This window comes from Somniosus microcephalus, chromosome 3 (genome assembly GCF_052327205.1).
Source record: "Somniosus microcephalus isolate GS21.2 chromosome 3, FLI_Smic_1.0, whole genome shotgun sequence".
Taxonomy (NCBI): Eukaryota; Metazoa; Chordata; class Chondrichthyes; order Squaliformes; family Somniosidae; genus Somniosus; species Somniosus microcephalus.
In genome coordinates this window covers 169,666,392-169,678,968 of record NC_140989.1, presented here as the reverse complement: position 1 = coordinate 169,678,968, position 12,577 = coordinate 169,666,392, and the positions used below count along the sequence as shown (strand labels likewise).

Genomic DNA, 12,577 nt, shown 5'->3' with positions numbered 1-12,577 from the left:
GTAATGAACACGTCACTGAACAGTATTTGCACCAATTGCCTTTAGGTGGTACCAGAGGAGCCAGCAACTGAACGGATGTCCAGGTCTAGATATTCTCTCTGCTGCAGGGATCCTGGGTTCTCATCTTACAGGAGCTGCCTCCAGAGGGGAGCTCATTAATGACCAGGTCTTTTGAGAGCAGCCTGCATGGTATGCCAGAGAATCTGCAGCAGTGCAGCTCAGACATCACCTCAGCATGAGGGGCTTGGAAAGTTGCAATCCACTATGGAGAGAGTGGCAGTTCTACGAGCAGAGACGTGCCAGAGGGCAGAGGTGCAATTTGCAGCTGTTTCTCTCCCAAGCGCTGTAATGGTGGCTGAGACCTGAGGCTGCAGTTTACAAAGAGGTGCTCTTAGTTCTGTATTGGGCAGGCTTGAGGATCAGCCTGAGGGAACCCTGTTAGTGGGCTTCGCAGGCAATGGGCCATTTCCACTCAGATCCCTGGTAATCCGGAAGGAATGCCCAGCAATAGTCGGAGGAGGCATGATTGAGATGGGTTCTTCTGAGGGTAATGACCCAGCTCCATACAACCCAGAGTCAGATACTGGTGAGGTACAGCGCAGAGTGCGAGGTGCTGGCTGTAGTTACAGGGGGATGTTGTGACCCAGTGTAAGGAGAAGGCTCAGTGGCCATCCACCTTTTCCTACTACAGAGACAGCACTTTGAAGCAGCACTAGATTAAGCAGAAGACACACACCATACAGTGGGACCAAGAAAAAGCACTGGGCAAATAAACAGTAATAGCACTTACACAGAGGAAGCAAATAAACAACTTATTTCAGCTGAGTCTTAAGATTCCTTTAGAGAAGGACCATGTTGAGGTTGATGGTCATGTATAGCAGTTGAGGTAGAGTTGATCGTAATGGAGAGCATGGTGTTCTTAAGGCCACTGTAGGATGCGATTGTCATGCAGGAACTGAATTATAGACAGTTGATAGTCCCATCAATTATTAATTGACACACAAGACTCCCTGGTCACTCATCACCTTCAATTATATCTTTTTCTTCCTCCTTTCTGCCAAGTATTGAGAATGGACTTCCTGGGCCTTCTGATCCATTGGTTCCTCTTCTCTGGATGGCAAAACTATGCATCAGTTGCAGATGATTTTGCAGACCTAGCCAGGGCTATAGGCCTTAGCCAGTCTGGCCTATATGTGACTCCAGTCCCACACCAACATGGTTGACTCTTAACTGCCGTCTGAAGTGGACTATCAAGTCACTCAGTTGTGTTAGGGATGGGCAAGAAATGCCAGCCTTGCCGGGAATGCCCACTTACATCCCCAGAGTGAATTTTTGTACTAAATCCACAGACTAAGGCATTGTGATCAAAGTTCCAGCCAATTTACCATGTTTTATAGGGCTAAAGTAATTTATTAACTTTTGTTATTGGACAAGTTTTTTAAATATATCCAAGCAAAATGCTGTCTTGAATCTGTCAATAACAGTCTACTCTTAATTTAAGGTTGCTTAATTCAAAATGATCTGATAATCTAAGTTTTGTACCACTAAATCCTACTTTGCTCTTTTGCTGCATAATACAAATTATTGAATAAGCCAATTTTTTTAAGCACAAAATTACCACTTTGTATCACCAAGATAGGCTCTAAATAAACCATGAAACGCTAAAAGCTGGTCCTCAAATCGCCGTACATTTAAGATATAGCTTTACAATCGTAATGATATCTTGACACAACAACCCTATGCACAAAAGCGACAGACAAAATACACTATTGTATGAGAAATGTAAATTGTTCTATTTCCATCGATCAGAAAAACTGCAGGCCAGATGTTATTTCCTCAATCGCTGACCAATTCGATGTTACTTACCACTCGCATCTAAACTTAAGGCAATATTTTCCTGTGTCAGCTGTGGCTCAGTAGGTAGCACACTCGCCTCGGAGCACATAATGCTAGGCCGACACTCCAGTGCAGTGCTGAGGGAGTGCTGCACTGTTGGAGGTGCCGTCTTTCGGATGAGATGTTAAACCGAGGCGATATCTGCTCTCTCAGGTGGATGTAAAAGATCCTGTTGTGGCAGAACCACTGAATGACTCTGGCTAACTGTATATAATTCTCTTTAACGAGGTTCTAACACCAGCCTAAACCAGTACCATTGTGTTAGATATCACTGTGTTTTGTATATAAAGTTTGCATGTACGGGGTGTGGCCCCTTTAAGAGCGCGGGAAAACGTGGGCAAACGCGACGACGTCACGTCGCAAACCACGGGACTGCCCAGTCAGTCCTCGTGGCATCTCCATTGAGTAAAGACCTGTTTAATCGTTCTCTGGTGTCGATCTCAGTTATTCGTAGGAATTCGTTAATTCCTACATTGGTGTCCCCGTTTTTGTGAACGTTTTCACAAAAGAAGAGCACAGCATGGAAGCAAACGCCGTTTCCCTAAAGCTACCGCAGTTCTGGGAGCAGCAAGCGCCCTCGTGGTTTATTCAGGTTGCGGCCCAGTTCGCCCTGAGGAACATCGATGCGGATCAGACCAAGTATCTTTACGTGGTCTCCGCACTCGACAGCTCTACCGCCTCTCGGATCGTCAGCCTCCTTGAAAACCCCCCAACGGAGCGTAAGTATGAAACCCTCAAGGCGCGGTTACTGCAGGTTTTCGGGCTCACAAAATCGGAGCGCGTCCGTCGATTACTCGCTATGCCCGGGCTCGGGGACGCCAAGCCTTCAGAGTTGATGAGCCAAATGCTCACACTCCTGGGCTCAGAACGGGAATGTTTCCTATTCCGCGAGATTTTCCTCAGCCAACTGCCTGAACAGGTACAAGCTGCCCTGGCCAGATCTGACGTTGAAGACTGCGCAATACTCGCTGCGGAGGCTGACAAAATTTTCGCTGTAACTGCCACGAGGCACCCATCCCCCACAGACACCGCCCCAGCTCGTCCGCCTGCTGAGCTGTGTTTCTACTACGCACAGTTTGGCATGAAAGCGAAGCGTTGCCGCCCTCCCTGCAGTTTCCCCCCCCCAAAAAATCAACGACTGACACTGCGACCACCGAGGAACGGGTCTAACGGGCACCCCGCGGCAGCCATGGCAATCGGCAACGCGGGAAAATTGCTCTTCATCACCGATACTCTCTCCGGTCGTCGTTTTCTGTGCGACACCGGAGCGCAGTGCAGCATTTTACCCGCGTCCGCCCTCGATGTGCAGACGGGGAATCACGGCCCCGCCCTTGAAGCGGCCAATGGCGGAACAATTCGGACCTTTGGCAGACGGTGAGTGGAGTTGTGCCTCGGGGGCAACGTTTTCACTGGGAGTTTGTTACGGCCAAAGTTGCCCAGCCCCTCCTCGGCACGGATTTCCTGTGCGCCAACAGCCTTTTGGTCGACGTTAGGAACCGGTGGCTGATCAACGCAGCAACTTTTAATTCTCTTCCGTGTTACCGTAGTAACACTACATCACGCATCGTCTCCTGTGCGTTCCCGACTCCTGATGAGTTCGCTAGCCTGCTTAGCGAATTCCCCGACCTGACAAGATCCACGTTCTCCTCCACAGCCAGGAAACATGGTGTGGAACACCACATCACCACCAACAGCCCCCCGGTCTACGCGCGGGCCCGGCGCCTAGAGCCTGGCAAGCTGGCAGTCGCAAAGGCGGAGTTCGCAACCATGGAACGGTTAGGGATTATTCGCCGGTCAAATAGTCCCTGGTCTTCACCCCTCCATATCGTACCGAAGCCTGGCGGCGGATGGCGGCCATGCGGCGACTATCGATGACTAAACGACGCCACCACTCCTGATCGGTTCCCGATCCCCCATATCCAGGATTTCTCTGCCCATTTGGCAGGGAACACCATGTTCTCAAAAGTCGACCTCGTCCGGGGCTACCACCAGGTCCCAGTTCATCCACAAGACGTCCAGAAGACCGCAGTCATCACCCCATTCGGCCTCTTCGAGTTTTTACGGATGCCTTTTGGGTTGAAGAATGCCGCCCAGGCTTTCCAACGCCTGATGGACTCCGTGCTGCGGGACCTCAAGTTCCTCTTCGTCTACCTGGACGATATTCTAATTGCCAGTCTTACTAAGGAAGAACATACCCGTCACCTACGCACCCTTTTTCGACGCCTCAGCCAACACGGCCTGATTATCAACCCGGCCAAGTGTCAGTTTGGCCTGCACCAAATTGACTTCCTGGGGCATCGCATTACCTCAGAGGGAACGGTTCCTTTACCTTTGAAGGTAGAGGCGGTGACATTCTTTCCACGCCCGCAGAACATAAAGGCCCTGCAGGAATTCCTAGGCATGGTAAACTTTAACCACCGTTTTGTGCCTAAGGCGGCACTACTCATGCAGCCCCTGTACGAGGCCCTTAAGGGCAAGACTGGCAAGAACCTGGCAGACTGGATATATGGCATGGCCCGAGCATTCGCCGACACCGAAAGCGCCTTAGCCAACGCGACTATGCTGGCGCACCCGCTGCCAGGAGCCACCATCGCCCTCACCACCGACGCGTCGGACTACGCAGTCGGTGCCGTGCAACAGCAGTGGGAGAACGGGACGTGGCAGCCGTTGGCATTCTTCAGCCATCAACTACGGCAGACCGAGAGAGCATACAGCACGTTCGACCGGGAGTTGCTCGCCCTTTTTCTGGCCATCCGCCATTTTCGGTTCCTTCTGGAAGGACGTCCTTTCACCGCTTTTGTGGACCATAAGCCGCTGACCTTTGCAATGTCCAAGACCGCCGAACCGTGGTCAGCCCGACAGCAGCGTCAACTGACCTACATATCCGAATTCACCACGGATATACGACACGTGGCCGGTAAGGACAACCTGGTGGCAGACTGCCTCTCCCGCGCGATCGTCAATACGGTTCATTTGGGCATCGACTGCGCCCTCATGGCAGCGGACCAAGCCTCAGACCCGGAAGTCCAAGCTTACCGAACGGCCATCACTGGCCTCCAGTTGGCTGACGTCAAGTTCCATTCAGCAGGTACCACGCTGTTGTGTGACGTCTCCGTACAGGATCCTCGCCCTATCGTGCCGGTCGTCTGGCGCCGCAAAGTGTTCGACGCCATACATGAGTTGTCACACCCTGGAATGAAGGCCTCTCAGAAACTGATGTCAGCGAAATTTGTATGGCATGGCATGCATAAGGATGTCCGCGACTGGGCCAACACCTGCGTGGTCTGCCAAAAGGCCAAGGTACAGCGCCACATCAAAGCTCCGTTGGCCGCCTTCACAGTTCCGGAGAAGACGTTTTGACCATGTCAACGTGGACCTGGTAGGACCACTCCCACCCTCCCATGGTTTTTCACACATCCTGACCATGGTTGATCGCACCACCAGATGGCCGGAGGCAGTCCCCCTGTCATCCACTGCTTCGGCGGACGTGGCCAGGGCGTTCATTTCCTCCTGGATCACCCGTTTCGGAGTACCCGCCAATATTTCGTCAGACAGGGGACCGCAGTTTTCCTCCGAACTCTGGAATGCAGTGGCCCAAGGACTCGGTGTCAAATTACACCGCACCACAGCCTACCACCCACAGGCGAATGGCCTCTGCGAACGCTTCCACCGGTTAATGAAGGCAGCCCTGAGAGCCAGCCTCCAGGACGCTGGATGGGCAGACAAGCTACCGAGGGTCCTGTTGGGCCTTCGCACGGCCCCCAAAGAAGACCTTCACTCTTCATCAGCGGAGCTGGTGTATGGTCAGCCGCTGCGGGTCCCAGGGGACTTCCTACCAACATCGACGGAGCAATGGTCCGCGTCTGCCCAGCTTGCTAGTCACCAAGAGGCGGCCAGATGTTTCGCACCGGTGCCCACTTCGCACCACGGGCCGCAGAGGTCACACGTTCCCACGGAGCTTCACAAGGCTGAATACGTCTTTATTCGCCATGACGCGCATAGGGGTCCGCTCAAGGCCCCATATACCGGTCCCTTCCGCGTGTTGGAAGCAGGGGACAAAACCTTCACGGTAGATGTCGGTGGTAAACCGGACCACATTTCGGTCGACCACTTAAAGCCAGCACATTTGGACCTCGACCGCCCCGTCGAGACAGCACAACCGCCGAGATGGGGTCTGCCACCCGTCGTCGTTACGGCAGACCAAGTGCGACCGCCCTCCAGACTGCCAGCCGCCCAGCAGCCTCCGCCTCGAGAGTACAGGAGTCGTTCTGACAGGCTTGTTAGACCCCCTCACCGTTTAACTTTGTCCGTTAAAGCGAATTCTGGGGGGGCGCATGTGGCAAAACCACTGAATGACTCTGGCTAACTGTATATAATTCTCTTTAACGAGGTTCTAACACCAGCCTAAACCTGTGCCATTGTGTTAGGCATTACTGTGTTTTGTATATAGAGTTTGCATGTATGGGGCGTGGCCCCTTTAAGAGCGCGGGAAAATGCGGGCAAACGCGATGACGTCACGTCGCAAACCACGGGACTGCCCAGTCAGTCCTCGTGGCATCTCCATTGAGTAAAGACCTGTTTAATCGTTCTCTGGTGTCGATCTCAGTTATTCGTAGGAATTCATTAATTCCTACACCGTGGCAATATTTTGAAGAAGAGCAAGGGAGTTCTCCCCAGTGTCCTGGCTGTAATGTATGTACCTTTAAGGGGGAGAACTACTTTTTACAGCTCATGTATACTGTAGTACCGGCAGTGACCACACCTGTATATAACGTTGAGTAGTAATCTGTACAGTTCAGTTGCAGTCTGAGCCACGTTGAGTAAACACCGTTTGTACCGTTCTCCGCAGTCTGTGTCTGATTATACACGGACGTAACACTGGCCAATATTTATCCCTCAATCAACATCACAAAAACAGATTATCTGGTCATTATCACATTGCTGTTTGTGGGAGCTTGCTGTGCGTAAATTGGCTGCCGCGTTTCCCACATTACAACAGTGACTACACTCCAAAAGTACTTCATTGGCTTTGAGATGTCCGGTGGTCGTGAAAGGCGCTATATAAATGCAAGTATTTCTTTGTATATACAGAGATGAAATAAGACAGCAAAGTGTACATGTTGAATTACACAAAGAATTCCACAGTGCGATCTACACATTGGCAGTGGTACAGGCAAATTGATTTTCCAATCTCAGCTGCACCTTCCATGGTCTAGGCATTTCCCCACAGAGAAACAGGGAAGAATGTCCCCTCCTCTCACCCACACACCTTCATGACTGCTAATGACAGAAAAGGAAGCAGATGTCACTCTCTGATCCATCAGTCAGCAAGTTCGTTCTATATTTAATGCTGCTTTAATTGTCGGGTGGAACTACCTATCTCCTGAGGGACAAAGTCTACAGCCTTCCACAGATGGTTGAACGTGATTAGGTGTTAACTCTACTTAATATACTTACACAAATAGATACAAGAACCACTTTAGCACTGGTACACACACATACTCCGGAAGTGTGATTCTCTGACACAAGTAGGCCCAAGCACCCAATTTGTGAGGCATTGCATTTGCGAGAGGACATTTTTTCTAGCTTTCTGGAGGCCTCAGTAGGATTCAGTCAATCCCACGTAAATTGGTCCCACGCCAAAGACCCTGATTTTCTTCACCTGCTCTCTCCATTAGCCATAAAATGGATGCTGCTGGGACTTCCTGTTCTGACCTTCTGAAAGGCGTGTTTGATTGTTCAGGTTTTTGGATGTCTACATTTTAAAAAATTCATGCTCAGGATGTGGGCGTAGCTGATAAGGCCGGCATTTATTGGCCAGTCTTAGTTGCCCTGAAAAGGTGGTGGTGGGCCTTCTTCTTGAACCGCTGCACTCGGTTTAATACCGAAGACATTAGTGACCCAGTTGGGATTTTAACTACAATCCACCAGCTTCATGGTCACTTTAACTGATACAGTTCCCAGCACTTGAAACGCCCATGTTTAAATCAGGCATCTGTTTAAATCGGCCAAGTAGCAGCAATCATTTTCCATTATAGTCAATTACAAAGTTGCTTTTTGCAATGTGTTAAACACATCAGTTATTTTGGGCAGAGACAGGTGTTCAGTGAGCAGTTCACACCTCATTAAGGTGCAATTCTCTTGTATACTTAAGTGGGAAGCTCAGTAGTAGCACACTCGTCTCTGAGCCAGAAGGTTGTGGGTTCAAGTCCCACTCCAGAGACTTGAGCACAAAATCTCGACAGACACTCCAGTGCAGTGCTGAGGGAGTACTTTATGCCGGAAGTGCCGTCATTTGGATGAGACGTTAAACCAAGGCCTTGTTTGTTCTCCCAGGTGGATGTAAAAGATCTCATGGCCACTATTTGGAAGAAGAGCGGGGGAGTTCTCCCCCGTGTCCTGGCCAACATTTATCCCTCAACCAACATCACTAAAACGGATGATCTGGTCATTATTACGTTGCTGTTTGTGGGACCTTTGTTTTCACAAATTGGCTGCTGCGTTTCCTACATTACAACAGTGACTACACTTCAGAAAGTACCTCATTGGCTGTAAAGTGCTTTGGGGCGTCCTGAGGTCGTACATGGTGCTGTAGAAATGCGAGTTCTTCCTCTTTTCTCTGTTATCGCACAACTGCCGCCTTACAACCGTACCTCACTTATCATCATTTATTGTTCAGCTTTCTGACTGAACCTTCCTGACTAAAGGGTGATCTAAAATATCCAAAATCTTTATGCTCTTTTACAAAGGAATGGTTGAATCTCAATTAATGATTTTTTCTAATACGTAGCTGTCGACATTTCATTGATATTTCAGTAATTTCTTCTGAATGTCACAAGTGTTGCAGATGGAGGAGATACACCATCCAGTGTGTATAGCAGACAAATCACCTTATCACCAACGAGCCTGCTACGGAACTGTACCAGCTTTTTAGTTGCACATTATTTCAAACTGCCACGGTGGGAGATGAACTCGCTGTCTCTGGCCTCTGGGTTACTAGTACAGGTAGACTACCCTTTATCCGGACTTCCGAAAACCGAAACCCTCTAAAAACCGAAGGTTTTTTCGGTCAGCGTAAGTCGTGCGCACGACATGACCAGAGTGGCGCACGACTTACAGGCCTAGCCGGATAAGGGATAGTGTAGCATTTTTCCGCACTTCTGAAAACCGAAATCGCTCAGCGTAAGTGTACCAGCCTTTATCCGCACATCCGAAACCAGAAAACCTCTGAAAGCCGAAAGTGGAGCAAAGCATGACTTCTGAAAACCGAAATGCGCACGACCACGACCCCCGCCGACCCCCACCCCCACCCCCGACCCCCCAGCCGAACCCGACCCCCACCGACCCCCGACCCCCACCGACCCCCGACCCCCCGCCGTACCCCACCCCCGCCGAACCCCACCCCATTTCGGATAAGAGATAGTGTCCCAGCCTTTATCCGCACATCCGAAACCAGGAATCCAAAGCTTCCTGAAAGAATTCAATGTTAAGGATGCCATTTATGCAGTTGCTAATGCTTGGAATGATGTTGACAAACCAACATTAACAAATGCTTGGCACAGACTTTGGCCTTCAACGATGTTTCATGAAGATGGACCTGCAGATGACGAGTTTGAAGGATTTCCTGTCAGTCAGGAGAAGATGATGATATCAAACCTCCTCACTTACGCCAAAGGTTTATCATCCGAAAGTGTAAATACGTTAGAGGAAGCTGACATCGAAGAAGTGCTGAACATTGACAATGATGCACCTGTTGTGAATTCATTGAGTGATGGGGAAATTGCTGAAATGGTGTTAAATAAAGACAAGCATGAGGACAGTAGTGATGATGATGATGACATTGTGAACACAGGTGAAAAAATCCCCATAGACGATATGGTGACAATGTGTGATCAGTTAATTGCTGGCCTTGAAAAACGTGCATTTATCAGTGAGCAAGAGATTATGCAAGTTTACTCAATTAAAGAGAGACTGCTTAGACAGAAACCAATGTTAATGAGACAGATGACACTGGAAGAAGTCTTTAAAAAGGCCGTCTGTCGTAGTCATGCTTCATCACTTGAGAATCCTGTTCCTGGCCCATCTTCAGATGTCCAACTCCAACCTGATGACAATGATGCCAACACTGATGTACCCTCTTCTCCAAGATCCTCAAGCCAGATGTAATGCTGCTTCATCACTTGAGAATCCTGTTCCTGGCCCATCTTCAGATGTCCAACTCCAACCTGATGACAATGATGACAACACTGATGTACCATCTTCTCCAAGATCCTCAAGCCAGATGTAATGTACCTTTATTGCATGTTTATGTACAGGTATTTAGCTTAGTTTGTACCTGTACATGTTTGAAGTTTTACTGAATGTTTTCCTTACAAATAAACTGTACTACAGTATTTATCCCTGTAACTACAGTATTTATAGTTGTTATTTTCGGATAAGGGATAGTGTATCCTTTATCCGCACTCCCGAAAACCGAATTACCTCTGAAAACCGAAGTGTTTTCGCGCACCTTCCGAAATCCGAAATTTTCCTAAAACCGAAACACGGCTGGTCCCGAGGTTTTCGGATAAAGGATAGTCTACCTGTAACATAACCACTACACAACCGCACTATAGAATCATAGGGGGAGAAACTCCCCTCCTCTGCGCCTCCCATGGGCGCAAGGGCCTTTTCGCCCGGCCGCGGCGCTGACCGCGCCTCCCACCAAATTCCACGGGAAGTTAGCGACGGCACTACCGGGTCGCGCCCCCATCTCATGCACCCGGAGATCATGACGTCATCTCCTGGCGCATTGCCCCGATAGAAAAATTCCCTTCGCCTCCCCTGCAGCAGCGCCGGGCGATGGCAGCGACCACTGCAGGGGACGCCAGCAGGGTGACCAGCTGCTAGCGGGGCACAAGTTAAAGGTGAGGTGGCCGGCCGCCTCGAAAAAAATGTCGGCTTTTTTGAAAAATGGTTTTTTTTTGCTCTGGACACGGGGTCCATGCCGTGATCGGTCAGCCCGGCACTCTGCTGATCATGCGGCACCCCCGCTCCCCGGTGCTGCAGGTAAGTTTTTAAAAAACTGCAGAGTTCGCAGTGTGGGGCCCTTCCCTTTAATTCAGGGAAGAGCCCCTGCAACGTGTCAGCGCCACGCGGCCCTGTGCATGGTGCTGCTGAGCACATCGCCCTGGGTGCGTCCCGGGTCGCGAACGTCCCCCGCTCTTGTGCTCCAAGAAGGAAGTGGGGTGCTTGATTTAACGCTCCACTTCCCCCTTGGAGCAAAAAGTGGGAATTTTAGAAAGGCTGGAACGCCTGGCGCTAACTTTTCCAGCTTTGGGCAGCACGGTGGCATAGTGGTTAGCACTGTTGCCTCACCGCGCCAGGGACCCGGGTTCAAATCCGGCCTCGGGTGACTGTGTGGAGTTTGCACATTCTCCCCGTGTTTGCGTAAGTTTCCTCCGGGTGCTCCGGTTTCCTCCCACAGTCCAAAGATGTGCGGGTTAGGTTGATTGGCCATGATAAAAATTGGCCCTGAGTGTTAGGGGGGGATTAAATAATTAAATACGTGGGGTTATGGGGTTACGGGGATAGGGTTTGGGTGGGATGGCTGTCGGTGTAGGGACCAGGTGCTAGGGTTTGGACGATCAGCCATGATCTCGTTGAATGGCAGAGCAGGCTCGAAGGGCCGAATGGCCTACTCCTGCTCCTATCTTCTATGTTTCTATGTTTTCTGATTTAGCGCCCCAAATGGGGCTTGAGGGGAATTTCTAGCCCTTAGAATCTTACAGCACAGAAGGAGGCCATTCGGCCCATTGTTCCTGTGCCGGCTCTTTGAAAGAGATATCCAATTAGTCCCACTCCTCCGTTCTTTTCCCAAAGCCCTGCAAATTTTTCCTTTTCAAGTATTTATCCAATTCCCTTTTGAAAGTTAATATTGAATCTGCTTCCTCCACCCTTTCAGGCAGTGCATTCCAGATCAGAACAATTTGCTACGTAAAAAAAATTCTCCTCATCTCCCCTCTGGTTCTTTTGCCATTTAGTTTAAATCTATGACCTTTGGTTACTGACCAACCCACCAGTGGAAACAGTTTCATAGAATGATACAGCACAGAAGGAGGCCATTCGGCCCATCATGCCTATGCCGACTCTTTGAAAGCTATCCAAGTAGTCCCACTCCCCAGCTCTCTTCCCATTGCTCTGCAAATTTATTTCCTTTAAGTACTTATCTAATTCCTTTTTGAAAGTTATTATTGAATCTTTCAGGTAATGCATTCCAGATCACAACAACTCACTGTGTAAAAAAAATGTCCTCATGTTGCCTCTATCAAAACACTTCATAATTTTGAACACCTCTATTAAATCTCCCCTTAACCTGCTCTGCTCTAAGGAGAACAATCCCAGCTTCTCTAGTCTATCCACATAATCAAAGTCCTTCATCCCTAGAAATGTTTCACTCATTTTTTATTGAGCTATAAATAGAAATAGAGAGAAACAGTTGCTGCAGCATTCAGTGGAGCAGTCAGTGACATAATGGGACTATTTATATCAAAGCATCCATCTTGTATCTCAGATGCCGCTTTGTGGTTGGGCCACTGAGGCAAAGTAAAGAAACAGCCAGCATCAGTTGAAAGTCAGTTGGAAACAGAGTGAAAGATAAATGAGACAGTGGGGATAAAAGAAAAGGAAATTCTATTTAAGC

General features: G+C 49.5%; 1 protein-coding gene across 1 annotated transcript in view; it reads left to right on the top strand.

Annotated features, from left to right (window-relative positions):
- The window catches only part of LOC147121538 (acetyl-coenzyme A synthetase 2-like, mitochondrial), a 169,760-nt gene that overhangs the window by 118,069 nt on the left and 39,114 nt on the right, over positions 1-12,577 (top strand). The gene's annotated exons all lie outside the window — the stretch shown is intronic.